Source organism: Hibiscus syriacus, unplaced genomic scaffold (genome assembly GCF_006381635.1).
Source record: "Hibiscus syriacus cultivar Baekdansim isolate YM2019G1 unplaced genomic scaffold, ASM638163v2 tig00112470_pilon, whole genome shotgun sequence".
Taxonomy (NCBI): domain Eukaryota; kingdom Viridiplantae; phylum Streptophyta; class Magnoliopsida; order Malvales; family Malvaceae; genus Hibiscus; species Hibiscus syriacus.
This window is the reverse complement of record NW_024063339.1, coordinates 246,462-265,985: the sequence shown is the minus strand read 5'-3', so window position 1 is coordinate 265,985 and position 19,524 is coordinate 246,462. Positions and strand designations below refer to the sequence as shown.

Here is a 19,524-nt window from a genome sequence, read left to right as displayed (position 1 = left end):
TGAAAAAAGGGGATTAGTTAAGCAGATTTATTGATTAAACTAATTAATCAATAAATTAAATGGTAAAACTGAAAATAGTGGGGCCACGGAGGTGTTGTTTGGTGGATGCATGTCCATTGAGCTTCAAGTCGGCTGGCCAACACACAACACACGAACAAATCATTGTTAAATGTCACAAAAACATTATTATAGAAATGGCCCACGTAAAAGCTGTCCACGAACATAACGTGTAACAATTCAGATAAATATATTGTTCATGTTAAATTTTAAGGTAAATTATTTAAATTATCAATTTTAGTTTATTTTAATATTTAACTGTTCAGTTTTCTTAAAATTATATATAAGTTTAAATTTTGTTTCATTTTAATATCTGGTCGTTAAGAACTTAATGCGTTTAATATTTAAACTATCCGTTTTAATCTGCTTTGGTACTTAAATTTTTATTTTTTTTAAACTTAACGTTAATATTTTAATAGGGTATTAAAATGAAACAAATACTAAACATTAGATATGGTTTTGAAAAGTTTAAAAGTTTAAGTTCTAAAACAGATCAAAACTGATAATTTAGGTATTAAGCGCGTAGTTTACCCTAAAATTTAAGTTTGAGAACAATTTTTCTAATAAAGAATTGGAAATTGAATTTAAAATTATAAGAATAAGATGACAAAATTGAAACTTTTAATATGTTTGAATAATATATTCGTATTGAATATTTAATTTCCAATAAACATTAAACCTTCTTTTATAATTCAAATTTAATTTCCACTAAACAATACGGAAGACTAGTTAAATGTAATTTTTAAGGGTAAATTACGCATTTAGTATACACACTATTAATTTTAGCCCGTTTTAGTACCTAAACTTTTGATTTTTTTAAATCATACTTAACATTTACTTTTTGTTTCATTTTAGTAACCATCATTATAAACTTAACACATCTAGTACGTAAACTATCAGTTTTGATCCATTTTAGTACTTAAACTTTTAATTTTTTTTCAAAACACAACGTTAAATTTTGAACAGAGGTATTAAATTGAAACAAAAACTAAATTTTAAGTATGACTTTAAAATAATTAAAAGTTTAGGTGTTAAAACGAACTAAAACTGATAGTTTAGGTCTAAACTCATAATTTATCCTTTTTTGAAAAAAAATAGTTTATTGCAAGTGGAACTGTGTATCCAAGATGGATAATTTTTATGAAAGAAATGTGCTCATTGCATTTTCCTCTAGCCCGCGGTGGTTTATCCTAGCTGACAAAGCGGTGGAAACGGCGGTGCAAAGCCGATAACATCCTGACAACGGCTGTCGTCTCTGTGCTGGAGCTCTGGTTTCTGAAAACTTTACATCATTTTATCTTATTTAAGATTTTTTTAAATTTAGTATTAATTTTTATTTTAAAACTAAATTATAAATTCTGTCGCTTACATTTTTTCTCTGTTTTCTATTTTATCACTAAGATTAAGAAAACCATAAAAGTTAATATCTTAAGATCTGGATAGAGGAAAATTATATTTTGTAAGGATCTAAAACAATTGTGTAAATTTGATATGCAAATTTAATTTTTTTTTCAAAACGGAAGTACTGTGTGCAGACATATGGTGAAATAAGAGTGAAGAAAGTTGATGAATTTTATTTCTAAATTACCTTTCCAAGAATTCAATGATTCTGGGTTTCAAATCAAATTAATAAACACTGCTATTGACACAAGTTATATAAGCACACAGACAGAGGAGAGTCTACAAACGATAAACATGCAAGTGAAATTGTTGTTCAGTGGAGACGAAACACAGCATACTTGCATACAGATCCCCGAATTTGAGAGACGCAGAGGCACCTCTTGAATCAACTAACACACCTAATGCATTAGAAAAATGAGTCAACGAGGGAGGGGCCATTTGAATTTAAAAAGCAAATTCGGCCCCTCAAATAAACAGCTTACTTATTAACTGTACAGGGGATTCCCAATGTCTCAATTAGGGTTCTTCGGGTTTGAAACCGATAATTTCATCAGATCGGTGTACCTCTAGTTTTTCTCTTTGGTATTGGTGGTATTGGTGGTGGTGGTGGTGGTGGTAACTTCCAAAACCGTAGTAAGAAATGTGAGGCTTGGATAGCTAGGCTATTCTTCTTCCTCTTCCTCTTCCTCTTCTAACTCGACTATTTGTACCTGTCTCTCGGCTGCTTTCTTCCTGATAAAGAAACCCCATCTCATTGCTGCTTTGATCTTTAGCCACCCTACAACAGCTTTTCCGGGGCGTGAACGATCTTCGTCTGCAAAGTTTATCATTGGGGATGGCATATTAGGGAATTCAAACCCACCATCTTCTGTCACAGAAGCATGGTGACCTCCCATGCTGAAGAGGCGGAGAAGATGCTGCATATCTTCATTCTCGAGCATTTCATTACTCCTCGTGCGAATCTCTTCCTCCGAGAAAAAGTCCTCGACTCCCCTGTCCCTGCTGTTCGTCCAATCATCAAAATGATTAGCATTCGACGTCTGCGTAGAAGATCCAGCATGGTGGAATCCCAAGGCAGATGACTGTGGAGGACCAAGAGAAAGCCCAACAGCATTGTTATCAGCTCTTGAGCTTTTTGGTTGCTGCGAACTGCTACCCAGCTGGTCATATGGCAAAAACTGCATGCTGTAAAATTGACTACGAGAATTCGAATTCACAAGCTCAGGTTGTCCCGTGTATCTGGTCGACTGATTATCATTAAACCCTGTGGTAACCACAAGAAAGAAATTAACCAAATGCCAGCAGTTAAAGGGTATTCTTAAACCCGAACTTTTTTCCCTTTCTCAGTACAAACAAAAACAAACTGATTCCATCAATCAATGCATCTTTTCCTATTGACTCAAATCCAAACTGATTCCATCTGTTATAGAATATAAGTGGCCAGTGGGAAATTGAACTACTTGATAATTACTAGATCACACGTTTCTTTTACAATATGTTGATCAATTTTTAGGGGTTTGTTATATTAGGCGATTCCATTCTTTTTATCCATTTAGCTTAATTCATAAACAAACATTCATCTTTTAGAGATGTTAATCTTCTATCTCGTACCACAGGAAAGGGGAAGTAAGCACACAATAAGAAAAATGATGTTTATAAAATCAACTGTGGAAAGATGAAGCTATGCTACATAAGATTGAACATAAAAATCATTTAATGTAGATACATTAAAGTGATTATAATGCTTACCTCCAACGTGAGGGCCTGAGTGCACATGCTCCGTAGGAACAAGAACTGGCAACCTCGGTAACTGCAATTGATGATATAATGCATTAGGGTAGTTTAATGCATCCATCTGAAGTTCATTTCGGGCACTTGACCTCCTATTTTGCTTGATGTTCACCAGTGACTTGCCATTGTAATCTATGACTTGATTCCAATTGTCATATGCTTTCTTCACCAGCGTATCTACATAAACCTACATAAATTTTGCTACCTTTGTTACATTAGCGAAACTATTTTATTCGTTGAAAATAAAAATTGAAAATAAAAATTGAAAATAACACCAACCTCAAGCCTTAAGCAGTTGAAAGTAATAACCAATCTCAACTAAAGGCATATCAAAAGGCGGGAAAAAAAACTACATTGGGAAGAAAATCAAAGCAATTCCATGTTATCTGATAAATATTACAGCGGGCCAAGTAATATTGCTGCTAACACATCTCAATGGTAATCTCTGAAAAGTAAATAAGTACCAGAGATTAGCATCTTATTGACAGGTGAAAAACAGAATATATCTTACCCACCTTTTGACTATCAGATAGAGAATCAGCAGGTAAATACTGTTCCCCAGAAATAAGGCCATTCAACTCATAGATGTTATTGAAGACAACACCGACATCTCTCGTATCATCAGTATAGTAAACATAAAACTTTCCGCTCAGCACACAAGTCTTTGCATGATCTAAGAGAGCTTCCCACATCTTATTTGACATGCCAGTTCCAAGAATCTACAAACATAGACAAAAATGTCAAAAGAAAAGTCAAAAGCAATATCATTTTGATTTCATATCCAAAATCCAAACTCACATTTCGTAACCTCTGTTGATCCTTGACTGCAAGCCGTAAAAAGTCTTCAACAGTGAATATTCCATTACTGTTAAGCTTCTTATGGAATGACCCATCTTTCCCAATCTTTTCCAATCTCCATACTTCATCATTCAATGCAGGTGGATAGTGCTTCTTATACACTGTCATGCAACTCAATTAAAAAAAATCTACAAATCCACAGATGAAAAATTAGATATGGTATAAAGTATGAACTCACATTCCCCTCTGTGATCCTTAACAGTAAAAGCCTCTGTCTTTGCTTCCCTTGCACGTATACCCTCACAACATCCAGAAGCAACCTTCAGGCCAAGTCTAAATTTCCTGCTTCTTATCCAACTTGAGTTGTCAGTAAAAGTTAGATCTCCTAGTGTCCCTACCCCTTCTTTGAGGGTCACTTGCAAGTCACCAGTCAGCAGTGGTCTTTTACCTTCACGCTCTTTTACCACATGGGTATCAAATTCTTCTTGTGTCCAAAATTCATCATCCTCATTGTTGAAATCACCTTCAAGCACAACCACATCTAGCTTAACAGAGGCCTCAGGTCCAGTTGTTACAACATGTCCACTCCTATTGTCAACTAGAACAACATGGATGGCAGCACCCTACTCTCCTTCAACCTTTCCTCCAGTGAAAAGAGGTAGAGACAACCTGGACCTGAAGTGGAGCTGTAAGCTCCTTCCATCTGGACCTTCAATTTGTTTTGGAGAAGACCTAAAAAACAAAAGTATTAGAAGATTCATCCATATAAGAAAAGGCATCGCAGGAAATGACGAAAGAAAAGTAGGGAGACACTGAGACAATAGGAACCTTAACCGAGAGGTGGTTCTTGTAAATAATCGACATAAAAAAGGATTAAAAAATAGTTCATTTAAAGAAAGTACAACACCAATCAACCAGCCAAAAACATAATAGAAAATAACATCAAAACAAGCTTATTGTATGGGTTCATCTATTTCTATTGGTCCATTAATAAAACTCAAGTATATCAAAAGCCAAGCAGTTAATTAACCAATGGAATTCTACAAAGAAAGAAAAAGAAAAGAATCAAACCTCAAAGCATTCCAGAACTCTTTCAAAATCTCATTGCAGCACTTCAATTCTCATGCACAATATTCTTAAACAATGGCTACTTAATGAGACAATAACAAACACAAACTATTAGAATTAACAGAAATGTCAACAGTTACAGTTATTAACATTCAGAAAAAATACCTATAATTCCACCAGCAATTGCTAAAATGAGTGGTAACAAAAGACAAAAAAATACGTTAAATATGATGTTCCCACATTATCATCATGCACAAAGAACAAACATCCTGGACTTTCTCACAATAACTAGAATTTACTAAAACCCAGAAGCTCCAAAATGAATATTAGAATTTCCAGATACCGCAAGATACATCAATCAATAGCAAAACAGTTCTTTAATCACATAAAGGTTGACCTTCTCAAATCACAAACTTCACAAATGGTTTGACATTGTTAAGCATAGGGATCCTGACGAACAATAGGCAGAGGGAACAATGCCATATATAAGGCTACTATTGATATACCAAACCAAAATCATTGGTCATTCAACACCACCCAACATGCTTCATTATCTTCAATTGAAAAAGAAATATATATATATAAAATTAAGACATCAGAATATAGAATAATTGCCTTTACAATCTTAAATGATCAGACATATATTTTATTATTTTACCTTCCACTAAGTCTAGGAGGGCCTAATTTTGCCAAAGCTCTTTCCACCTCTTCACTTACCTGAAAAGTTTCAAGCAGACATAAGAAGGAAACACAAGGAAAAGAATATAATCCAAATGGTAAAATGATGGACTACACAATATACCTTAGAAATGTGCTAGGAATGGTTGTTCTAAATTGCGCTCATAAGTGCTACATAAATGGTATTTTTAGAACCATCCAACAAAATTACAACACAATCAGTGAACATCTATGTTTACACGGATGCAAGCAGGCTAGTGTCTACACCTCAGAAACCCTTTGGCATGAGTGTTTAAGATACGAAAATCCTAAAAGGAACATCATCATTCATCAGACTCCATAGGTAGGAACATGTGCGTGGACAAGTGATCAACAATTAGCGTTAAACGAAAGGATTTTCCATATCATTCACTTGCACAAAAGGGTCAGGAAGAGAATGAAAGAATGAGTAATATCCCAAAAGGGATAGCCATTCTTAAAGATAGTGATAAGCAAAACATGGGATCATCTAAAAGTTCTATTCAGGACTCAATCTCCCATAAGCATAAGTTAGTCTAGGATTTATTGAAAATATCTGCAAGAATTATGCACTTTATGACAGCAGTAATAAACATTAGGAAATCAGGTGACTAATCACATCAAAATCTGATTGAATGACCAGCCTTCATACCTAACAAGGTAACAGTGAGGTGAAAGCTGAAACAGTCCAAAAAGACTGACAGAGAACAGCCTTCGTAGGTTTTATGAGTAAACATATGAACAGTTAAAAAAGAGCATTCTTCATTCAAATCTTTCAAATGTAAAAGATATAATCCAAAATTATGAAAAGGGCACATTTTGTGTGTGTCTCTGTATAAATAAAACAGGCAAATGCGCACAAATAGATGCATGTTCATGTGCAGGCATAAATAAGACTGCAGACACAGCACCAATTCCGAATAAAACTCCCATCAGATGAAGAATATAAAAAAAAATGCAGATTCACTGATAGCTCATCGACTAATAGTTACCTCAAATCCTCCACAACAAAAGAATTTATTGCAAAAAAATGAACAACAGTAGTAAACAGAACTTACAACTCTACGAAGAATGGGTTCCAAAGACGAGCAGAGTTTCTGCAAGCTGTCCACCTTGAGAGCTTCTACAATTACACTGCATGAGATATAAATATAATTTCAGAGAAAATTGCTAAGCCCATACAGAGAGAGAAGCTTTTAAACTCCCCAAGTGCATCACATAATCAAATGAAAAAAAAAAGTCAAAAACCTTACAAGGTTAATTCACTTTATTTCTATTCCCCCCATTACCGTGATTGGTTTAATATTTATACTACTAGTTTTCTGCTTCCTAGAAACTTGCTGCAAGATCATCATGGGCTAAAAAGGAGCAAATTTAATGACAAGTAACATAATAATTGGACATAGAAGCAAAGTTACATATCATGTCAATAATCAGTATCGTGGTACGAGAAAAGCAAGCAAGCAAACAAACAAAATACCATTTTCACAAACAAAATATAAGATACCTGGCTAAAGCGGGGCGTTTTCGCTCGGGCGGCTGATTCTCATCTACTTCCAAGCTCCTCTTCCCTCTAGTTTGCATTCTCTGAGAACCAAATTCAAAACCCTAATTTTCCCAGATCTGCACAGCCAAAGCAAATCCACACTCAACAAAAAAACTACCGTTTCAAATTAAACTTTATAAAGTTCAAATTCACGCTACTCAAAAGTCAAAAACATAATTTCCCAGTAAAACACCAAATATCAAATCAAATAGTGAGAGAAAAAAAAAAGAAACAGCAAAAATCATGTTCTTACTATTACAGGAACAGTTTAGACTTTTGACAGCGGAAAACAAATAAAGGGAAAATCCGATTAATAAAAGCGAAGAGGGAAAATACCTGAGAAAAAACGAGGAAAAATTAATGAGCTTGGGGGCAGACCAGTCTATTCTGGCGACTCTTACGCTGAGAAGAAATTCTCGAGGAAGGATCATGTACGGCTGATTCAGAGTAAACACAGTGGGGTCAACGAATGAAAATGATGGTGAATAGGTGATGGAGTGGTGTAGATTTGACGAAGGTGAGTGTAGGCGGGAGCCGGGTTCAGTGGATAATTAATAGTGGATTGGATTTTTTCTTGCTAACGAAGGGTGGTGGTCTAAATCGCGACCGCACGTCGGCATTTGCCACGTCATTTAAATGTTTAGCCTTTTTCTTTGGAGGTGACGTTCGCTTTTTTGGCGTGACGCGGGTCATCTGCTGATGCATCAAATCTACAAATGGCATAATGCCAAATTTAGCCACAAATATTTATAGATTTGTCACTTTAGCCTCTATTCTTTTTTTTGAGTATTTAAACCCAATGTTTTAATTTTTGGTTAAAATGACATCTACGGGATGAAAACGATTATTTTAGTAACGATCAATGCATGTTGCTAACATGATGTTTTTATTTATGGTTAATTGTTGATGTCTCACATGTCACATCTTCTTCTTAAGTGAGTCAGTGCATACCATGTTATCGCATTAGGTGATGTAGCACACGTCAACTTAAGTTACATGATATGTAATACATTAATAAATTATTATGTATGAATAGGGGCGAGTAAAACTCGACCCGAAAAATAATTTTTTCAATTTTGAGTTATTCGTGTTGTTCGAGATATTCGGGTCAACTCGAATTATCAATTCAATTTTCTAATTCGAGTTGAATTGAAATTTTAAAATTTAAAGTTACTTAAAAAACTAAATTTTTTACTATGTATTTGTATGTGTGTACTAAAACTTGTTACGCAAACTGTGCAAGTACACAGATCAAACAAGTAATAAAGTGATGAGTGAGTATCGTCTCTATAGGAATTTGAGGGAAATCAAGTAAAGTATATGCACTAGAACTATAAAACAATGAAGTGTAAATGATATGAACATATGGTGTGAATGTTATAACAAAGTATTGAAATGAGTGAAATGTTGTGGTAAAAAGTAAAGTAAGAATGCGATAGAAAAATTAAGTTGAGCACTAGGATATGAGAAAAGATAACTTGATAACCTCACACAAACAAGCTACAAGAAGGATAAACGACTGGGTTTGCTAAGGAATCATATGTCTTGTTTGCTAGAGTGGTTCATATCTTCTATGAGTATAGTGCTCAACAAAGTTTGCTAAAGTGTTTTTAGATTATCTCTGACAAGAGACCTGATAGTGAAAATGCTACAACAATGCCTCTCAGCGTAAATTACAACAAAATATTATTGAATAAGCCCTATTCCTTTTAATCGTTGAAACCATATCCTTATCTTTAAGACGAGTTAGGGTTTTGCTTCCCAGCTTAACCTCATTGTTCACGTTGATCTAAGTTTAACTATCTAGATATCAAGCATCACACGTATATAATGACTATCTCTCGAAAGCTCTTACAAAATGGGTAGTATCGATACCTCCTAGTTAAGTATCGATACCACTATGAATATTAGTGCAAAAATAGTTTTTGTGCGACAAAAATTAGCCTAGTATCGATACCATATACCCTCAATATCAGTATCAGAGGGGCAGTATCGATACTCCACCCTTCAGTATTGATACTCCCTAGTAAAACTGCCCAATAACCATCTCAATTCATCCAGTATCAATCGATATTTTTCATCTAGTATCGATACTCAAACCAATAACTGCCTTAATTAAGCTCGGTAAACACTAAAAAATCCCCTCAAAAAATCCCCTCAAGTGTCTTAGTTTTGCCTCAAATTACGTGCTAAAGCTTAGGGAAGTTACTTAAGTCACCTAACACTCTAAAAACACTATCTATGCGACAAAAACACTATCTATGACATGAATCAAGCAAAAACCCTAAAATACTTAAACATCCAAATCTTACCCAAACCATCATGATTATGAAAGCCTTAATATCATAATGATTAGAAATATTCTATGATGATGCTAGAATCCTGAAATGAAACTCCTTTAGTTGGTTAATACTCTTGATTGATTATTCATTCTTTTCCTCTAGTCAACAAATGATACAAAGATTTAATAACATACAAAGGGTTGTAATAAATGTTTGAGACATACTAAAATCATATCATCCACTTTATGGAGACTTAGAGAAGAAAAAAAGAAGAGAAAATAAGAAGACAAAGAGAGAAGGCTTTTTTGGCCATCAACCTATGCCCACACTATTCAAAAACCCCTCGTATTAGCCTTTTTTAACGATCTAATTACGCCTTTAGTCTCTCATACTTTGACTCCAAATCAAAAATACCTTTTTTAAGATTTTTTTTTTTGACTCAATTCCAACTAAATTAAGCTCAAACTTGATCCAACGACTTCAATTACAACCTCCACATGGTCCACTTCCCTCTTGGGTAAACTCGAAACTACAAACCCATAATTTGGGGTGTTATAGTCAAGGGACTTAACAAAGTAACATTCTATAGTCAGAGGAAAATTTTGTAACTTTTAATAGATGAGGAAATTAATAAAATAATATATTGTAGTCGGAGACCATTTGGGTATTTTACCCTATTAAAAATATTTTTAAAAAAAAATTCCTCTCCCATCCCCTTAATTCGAACAAAAAGAACCCTAAATAAACCTAAAAGAAACTTGGGTTTACGGTTTTTGAGTTTCAATTGCAATTGGACTTACTTTTTCATTTTCCAAATACTCGAGCAATTATCCATGTTGTAGATTCAAGTGGCCCATATGGGTTCATGATAGCTAAAGACGAATTTCATTCAATCTTGGAGGTCAACTCATTAATATGGCAAGAGTACGTACGTATAATAACACAGGGAAAATTCTACGGTACATACCACATACCGTAATGTACCACTAATATTCTATGGAAAATTTTTAAAATGGTCGTTAAATTATATTAAAATAATCTTTTTGAACATTGAACTTTTGAAAATTACATAATATCTCATTCAATCCTTCAATTGTATTACAAAATGATCATCACATCTTTAATTATCAGTATATGAATAATATAATATGTTAAATTAATAAAAAAAATCTCATTTGAATCCTCAATTGTAAACTAAATTCCGTTTTAATATTTTTAGTATTTCGAAGTAATAATTCTAAAAAATCAATTATATACACACATATATATATATATTCAAAATTCATTTTTAAAATTACAAAAGTATTTTTTTAATTATAACTTTATAAATAATATTTTAATTATAAAATTTTAATTATTTTTTAAAAAATATGAATTTATTAATTCACAAATTTTGTTATAGTTATTTTTTTTATTTAATTGTGATTATATTTGAAATTTTGTATTTTATAATTTATGAGATCCAACAATTTCATTTATAAAAATAAATTATTTTTTATTAAACAATATGATTGAATTCTTTAACTTTTGTTCAATAGTTTTAAATATAATTTTAAAAATATATTTTAATTTCAAAAAGAAATTTTGAACCATATATTTAAAAAATTGTTTTTCTAAATTTCTTACAATTATTGGAAAATATCAAAAACAAAATTGTAGTCGTAATTGTTGGAGTAAATGAGATGCTTTTTTTTAATTAATTTAATATGTCATATTAGCCCTTAACGATAGTTAAGCGTCAATACTTATTTTTTACGAAATCCAAAATTTAATACTCATTTTATAATTTTTTTTAAAAGAATAATGACCAAAAATATCATTTTATTATAGTTTAATGGCTATTTATAAATTTATACCGGTACATAAAGAATCTCATTTGAACCCTCAATTCATTTTTAAAATTATAAAAGTATTTTATTAAAAATTATAACTTTATAAATAATCTTTTAATTCTAAAATTATAATTATTTAAAAAAAATATGAATTTATTAATTCACAAAATTTGTTATAGTTATTTTTTTATTTAATTGTGATTATATTTGAAAATTTGTAATTTATAATTTCTTAGATACAATAATTTCATTTATAAAAACAAATTGTTTTTTATTAAATAATATGATTTAATTCTTTAACTTTTGTTTAATAGTTTTAAATATAATTTTAAAATATATTTATAATTTCAAAAATAAAATTAGAAAATCCATATATTTAAAAAATTATTTTTCTAAATTTCTTACAATTATTGGAAAATATCAAAAACAAAATTTTAGTCGTAATTGATGGAGTAAATGAGATTTTTTTTATAAATTTAATATGCCACATTATCCCTTAACGATAGTTAAACGTCAATACTTCTTTTTTTTTCTATGAAATCTAAAATTTAATACTCATTTTATAAATTTTTTAAATTATTAATGACCAAAAAGATCATTTTATTCTAGTTTAATGACTATTTATAAATTTATACTGTACATATCGGTGTATGACGTGCGCTGTAGACTAAGCCCATAACACAGTAACAAATATAAAAGCAATAATAAAATAAAAATGAAAATATTCTTTAAAAAATTAATGAATAAAAGAAGAAAAAATACGTTATATTAAAAAAGGGTTTAATCAATTTACGATTAAACTCTAATCTTTGGTATCCATTTATAGGGACACGTTTGTTGTTTATGATAAAACATTTTCATAAAAAGAAACGGAAAATTCTATAATGCATGTCATTCATTGAAATTCAACACTAATTTTATAGGGTAAAATTTACAAAATAATCATTAAGCCATGTCGAAATTATCTTTTTGAACATTTAACTTTTTTAAAGTTACACAATGAATATTAAATTTTAATTTTGGTAAAAAAATGGGCACAAAACCATTAAGAAATATCTCACTTGACCCTTCAATTGTAACTAAAATTTAATTTTTATTCTTAATGAAATAATTTTTATTAGATTCGTTGAATTGAAAATAAAATAAATATCATCTTTTAATTATAAACATTAAATTTGTATCATATAAATTAAAAATTATTTGATATGATATTATAATATTAATGATGTTTAATTTTTAAATTACATTTAAATTTGTTAAATAAAAGTTAAATACCTAAATCACAGCATCAATAAAAAATAATTTTATTATTTGATAATATAAATTTTTAGATATAAAAAATTATTAATATTTTATTAACTTGAAAATTAATAAAAAAATAATTTCATTATTTGTTAAATAAAAGTTAAATACCTAAATCACAACATCAATAAAAATAATTTTATTATTTGTTAAAATTAAAAAATGTTGAAAATATTAAAAATAAAAATTTAGATATAATTGAGGAGCTAAATAAGATATTTTTCATTAAATTGGTACTTTATGTCACCCCTTAATAACATTGAACGATTGTTATCTATTTTTTAACAAAGTTTAAAGTTTAATGTCTAATTTTTAAATTCTAAAAATTCAATGATAAATAAAATCAATTTAAGAAATTTTGTGACCATTTATGAATTTTACCCTTCTATGTTAATGGTACATTTCGATGAATGTCTCTCGTTATAGACTCGTCCAGAAAGAAATATACTCAAACTGTATTTTTTTACTAAAAGGGTAAAAATGTACAATTCAATCATTGTTCCCTCTGTCACTGGCAATCTCTATTTTAACATTTGTTTTAAGTGAATTTAGTATTAATCATATTGAGATTATTATCCAGCTTAATTGGTAGAGCACAAAGTTTTTAATCTTGAGGTCGTGAGATCGAGTCTCACAGAGGGCATTTCATAATTCAGAAGTCTTTTACGGAAGCTGCTCTCAACCTAGTGTTGGGGGTAATCTACTATCTTACTTCCCCTTATCCTATTACATATGAGAACAAAGGACATCCATTTTAATATTAATAATATTAGGAAAATTTTGGATCACACAATTTTAACAAATATCTATGACTTGACATTGTACGTAGACTAAGGGCCTTCCCTTTCAAACACATTTTGGGTACCATATGATTAATGATAATATAAGGAATAGTACAACACATTTGACATTTATATTTATACTGAGGTTTTCCCTTTTCGAACGCACATGTTAATTGGGACAACAATTAGGGTCGCTCTTTAAAATTTTAAAATTAAGACATGTTTTATATATATATTTTTAAATTTTTATTAATAATTTATTTTTTATTTTTAAAATTTTATTTTTTAGAAAAAGTTTGTCCCTTGAACTAAAGTACTACGTTCGGCCTTAAGAACAGCCGTGTTTGAATATAAACACACAGGGAATTCGATCGGCTTCATGATAAGAAATTGATGGAGAAAGGTGTGTCACTCTTGGCCACGACGTACATCAATGCTTTAACTTGTTTAACGCATGTATTTCGTGGGTGTAAGTAGGCACGGTCGTAGGGTAGGGTTGAGCCAACTTTTGGTCTATTCGAATCTGATTTTAAAATTAATTTTTCTCTGTATTTGATTTGATCCGGACTTAGGAGTCTCTCATCTTACCCGAAATTCAATTTGATTTTTAAGTCAAATTCGTAACAGATTATATTCGACCTAAATATATATAATTCATTTTTATTCGGTAATATAAGAACATAATTAAAAAAAATAAAATAATAAATGTATTATTATAATAATTTAAATATATAAAAGAGTAATTATAATATTATATCGATCGGGTCAGTTTTTTAAAATAAACCTGAACCCAATCCGACTTGACCTTATTTAAGAAAAATCTGACCCGATTCAACCCAAACTTGAGTTTTCAAAAAAAAAATTAACTCGATCGGATCAAATTGGATCGAAATCATTAAGGATAGATCAAGAAAGTGTTAATAACCGTTATATTTAAGAACTTTTAGTTTTTTTTATATATTTTAAATAAAGTCATGCAATTTTACGACAATTTTGTTATTTTATGATTTTTTTATAACTAATATAAGACTGTACAAAAGAGTTTATAAAACAAAATAGAAGATTATACAAAGTAGATTACGTAAAAGAGTCTATCAACCAAGTAAAGAATGCGTTTACCTCTTATCTTTAATAATTAATTAATTAATACAAATCGAGTACCAAGGACGGAGCTATGTTGGGCTCAAAGAGGCTCCGACCCCTGTAAAAATTTTACATATTCGATAAATTTTAATTTAATAATATCTTGGTTCATGTAAAAATAAGTATTCAAATTAAAAAAAAATTCAAAATCTTATTAAATATTTAACTAAGTAGGGGTCTAACTAAAGAAAAATTATCTCATGTTCTCAAAGTTTTTAGTCTAATAACAATATATGTCATTGTAAATTTAAATATTAGACAAACTAAGCATTATCTTCTGAATTTTAAGCTTAAATATCTAATAATCTATTGTAATTTCCTTAAAAAGTTTAATATTTCAGTCATGTCAATATTTATTTAAACCTCTTCCTTTTAACTCCCGTGAAAAAAAGGTAAAATGACATCAGAGATCCCTACATTTTAAAAAATAAAGAATGTGACTCTAGTACGATTTTTCTCTCTCATATGTAAGCATGTAATATTATCTCACATGGAATTAAATAGTGTGAAACTGCGATTTCATGTGTTCCGAATTCGAATGGGTGAAATCGATGTCGATTTTAAGGGAGGCGTCATTCATCGAAACACCGGTGGCCGAATATTAAATGGGTGGAGGAGAGAGAGGCGGGTCAGCCTTGGCCACAAAAGTACATCAATTTCATGTGTTCCGAATTCGAATGGGTGAAATCGGAGTCGATTTCAGGGGAGGAGTCACTCATTGAAACACCGGTGGCAGGATATTAAATGGGTGGAGGAGAGAGAGGCGGGTCAGCCTTGGCCACAGAGTACATCAGTTATGGTTTACTGTGTTTCCGGCATGTATTTCGTGGGTGTCTATCTTTTCTCCAACATTCAACTTTCCATTCTACCATGTCAATTTTATGAGCAAAAATATGGTTGACATTGATTCAATTATTCATTTTGATATTAATTAACTATTTTCAATCAGTTAAATTAAATTAAATTAAATTAAATGAAATCTTGATTATAAATAAATTTTGATTTTAATTTTGATTTTGATAATGAAGAATTTGATTAAGAACTAATAAAATGGTACCTTATAGTCGGGCGACCATTTATGTATATTACACAAATGATTTACTTCGGGACGAATCTATATAGTGGGAGGAGAGCTTGTTGTCTCTCTCGAATATTTTGGCATGATGACATTTTAGGTCTTTTTGTAGTTTAAATATTAGTCAAACAAGGCTCTTGTCATTCCAATTTTTATATTCAAATACTTAATATAGTAGATTATTATTCTTCAACATTTGATCCTAGCGCTGTCACTATTCAATTATTAATTCTGAAATTAATATAAAAATAAAAGAATCGCACGAACCAATTTACCTCAGTGTTTAAAGGAATCGTTGTTGTTCGTAGAGGTCACGTGTTCGAGCACCAGCGACTGCAACATGGTGATTAAATGGTTGAGAGTATTTAAAAACAAATACTTATATCACCTTAACTTAATCAAAAATTAAAATAAGCGAATAAAAAAATCATTTAAAATCAACGGTCAGCCATGAGTTTTGGAACTGAATTAATAAACCTAAGTAGTAGTACTAATTAATTTGAGAACCGTTAGTGTCACTCTCCGTTCAAAGGAGAACATGTTCAAGTAATCTTATAGATTATTACATGCAAAAAACGTACGTGGACTAATGAATTTAGCGGTCTCACGTAAATAAATAACTATTTTCATTCGTATTTTATTCAAATATTTCATATAAAATCTATAAAAAAAAGTCATTTCATCCAACAATTCAAACCATTTGTTACAAATAAAATATCATCGACGTATAATTCTAGGGAGAAGATTTAACTCTTATTATTATTATTATTTTTTGGTATAACCGCCGATATTTAATCTATTGATCAATTAATCTGAAAGATTAGATCGGGTAATGCAGAGGCAATGGTGACCCTCCCAATCCAGTTTTACTCTATTCGTAATTGTCAGAATTTAAACACCTGACATTACTTAAAAGATCTAGTGCTTTATCTTATTAGACCAACTGAGTATTGATAACTCTTATTGATTTTACGTGATTTCTTAGACGTTAAATTAAATATAATTATATTTAAACTATTTAAATTGACGACCTTAAAAAAATAGAAACTAGATTAAAATTTAATCAGTATTTGATTAATGATTTTGACATTATATTTTATAGTACATTGTTACATTTTATAATATTTATGTGATTCATATTCGTTTCATTGACTTTTGCATTTATTATATTACATTAAGTCAAGTTATATATATTTTTCAAACCTTTTCCAAATTATTTAAAGCACTCAACAACCATTTTTTTTATAATCTTTCAAAAAAATTAGGATCAATATTGAAGAATTATATTTCACTATTTAGTATTTAAAATTTAATATTTAGAGTTTAATTTTAAAATTTGTATACTTTTTTTAAAATTTATTGTGAAAGTTTGCTATTAAGACTGTAATAATATGTAATATTTGAGATTTATATTTTTATAGAGTTATAAATAAAGAGTAATAAGTTTTTTGTTAAAAGAAAATTAGGAATTGGTGACTGAGGGTAGTAGAAAACTATTAACGTTGCATCAAATGTGAAAGACAACATCCAACAACGTGATTCATGAATACATGTATCTTATTTATAGGTGATAGCGTCGTAGTTCCCGAATTAATTGTTATTATATATTTGATAATTTTAAAAGAGTAAATTATGCCCACTAAAGTCAGTTGTACGACTTAAACCGGTCTGGATGAGTCAAAATCAAATTTCGAGGAATCGAGAGAGTAAGAAAAAAATTTATAGATTTTATCACTCAATTTTCTTCTCACTCTCATTTTAGTTATTAAATAAAAATAATTTACTCATTAAACTTTCTACTTGTTCCTAGTTTGGTCATTATATTGTTAAATTATAGATGGAAGGGTGACCTGAAAGTCACATGTGCTGATGGAGACGGCTTTTATTAACATGAAATACATGTGTTATCCACATTATTTATTTTATTTTCTTCTTTCAAATATAAAAGGTTTATAGTTTCGTCCTATGTTATGTTGGCGCTACAATTATCATTCGTTGATGTCTTTTTCGACCACTCAAGGTATTAACAAACTTGCCTTCTCGTCGCCGATCACTCTACCAATTTAGATTACACATAAATCACTCTAAAGTTCAATCCTAAACTCAGGACTCGTATAACTCCAAACAATATTAATCCAAAATATATACCATATGATCAACGTGGAATCAAAATGTACTAGTGGATGTCTCCTTCTCCATCACTATTGAGATTTGAAATAAGATGCTTAATCTATATAAAAAATAGATGATTCATCATTAAGAAATCAAAGAGAATTCAAAAATAGGTTTTTTCACAAAAAAATTAAAAAAGTTTTGGGGTCATTTCATAATTTTGAAAGAAAAATGTTCAGTCATAATACATTAAGTATTTAATGTTGGCGTAACCAAAACAGAAGTAAATCAAAAGTTTATCGAGTAAATTAAAAACTTTTAAATTTTAGTTATCAAAATAGGAGTGAAAATAGCGTTAAGTGGTAAAATTTATAATTTACCCATTTTAAAATCATGATACTATATTATCTCAACTATTTAACAAATGAACGTTTAAATGTCATGCAGTCGTTAATGCTTAGACCCAAAACCTTTAGAAATAACAATTATTCCTTTAACTACTAAGGAATTTTAATTCCATGGTTTTCTTTGATAAAACTAAAGTGACTACAAAGTAGTATATGTTGTAAATACTCTCAATCATTTTACAATGAACGCTCAATCACCCTGATGCAGTCACAGATGCTCAAACCCGTAACTTCTAGGAACAATAACGATTCTTTTAACCACCGAGGTAAATTGGTTCGTGCTTTTGTTCCATGATTTTAATTCCGTGATTTTAAATGACTAGATACAATGATTTTAATATAGTTCCGTCTTTACTTATCTATCATCAACCATATAAAATAAGCTTAATCCTATTGTTTAATAGCATTATCATTTACTCTAGCTTCTTATCTTGGTTTTTTTCAATCATAACAACTATATCATCTAATGTAAAATTAGTCCTATTAATTGAACAAATCATATTGATTTTGAATGAGACCAATTAAAAAAAATGGATTTGAATTGTAATTTGATAAATAGTTTGTGTAGAACATAATCTATTTATTTTAAGCCTGAAATTTAAATTCTTAATCATAAAATATTAAATTCTAAATTTTAAAACCTAGATCCTTAGACCCTAAATAAGTTACATGTAGTGACGATAACAAGTTGAGTTGAATTGAGTACATGTAGTGACGATAACGAGTTGAGTTGAATTGAACAAACTAACCCGATTCAATCTGACTCGAAAAGAATATCCCATTGCTCAAATTTGACTTGACTCGAGTATTTAACCTAAAATTTGAGATGAAAACCCTTCAATCTTATAAAGTCAAGTCAAATCGAGTCGGAAGCCATCGAATCTAAATTTCATAATCTCTATCTCACGTAAAACCAAACATGTTAATTATACGAATAATATTAAATTTATATCGCATTGATCAAGATCGCCTAAATTTGAGTTTTAAAATATTTTTTAGTGCGTTTACACTTCGAGTCGATTCATGTTGTTATGAATGAATCATTGACAAGCTCGACGCGGATGATAGTGACAGTGATGGCGATTGGGGTAGTCTGGTAGATCATGGCCATTTTCTCAAGTTTTTTCACGTGTAAGATAATTTCTCAGAACAAGCTTTCATCCTTTGCAGCAGTGTCAGTATGGATATAGTCCATCTTCAACCTTCCATCGCAGGGCAGTAGCCCATAGTAA

General features: G+C 30.3%; 1 pseudogene; it reads right to left on the bottom strand.

Moving 5' to 3' along the window:
• Positions 1-2,065: 2,065 nt before the first annotated feature.
• LOC120179815 lies at positions 2,066-7,802 on the bottom strand (annotated as a pseudogene).
• Positions 7,803-19,524: the final 11,722 nt, after the last annotated feature.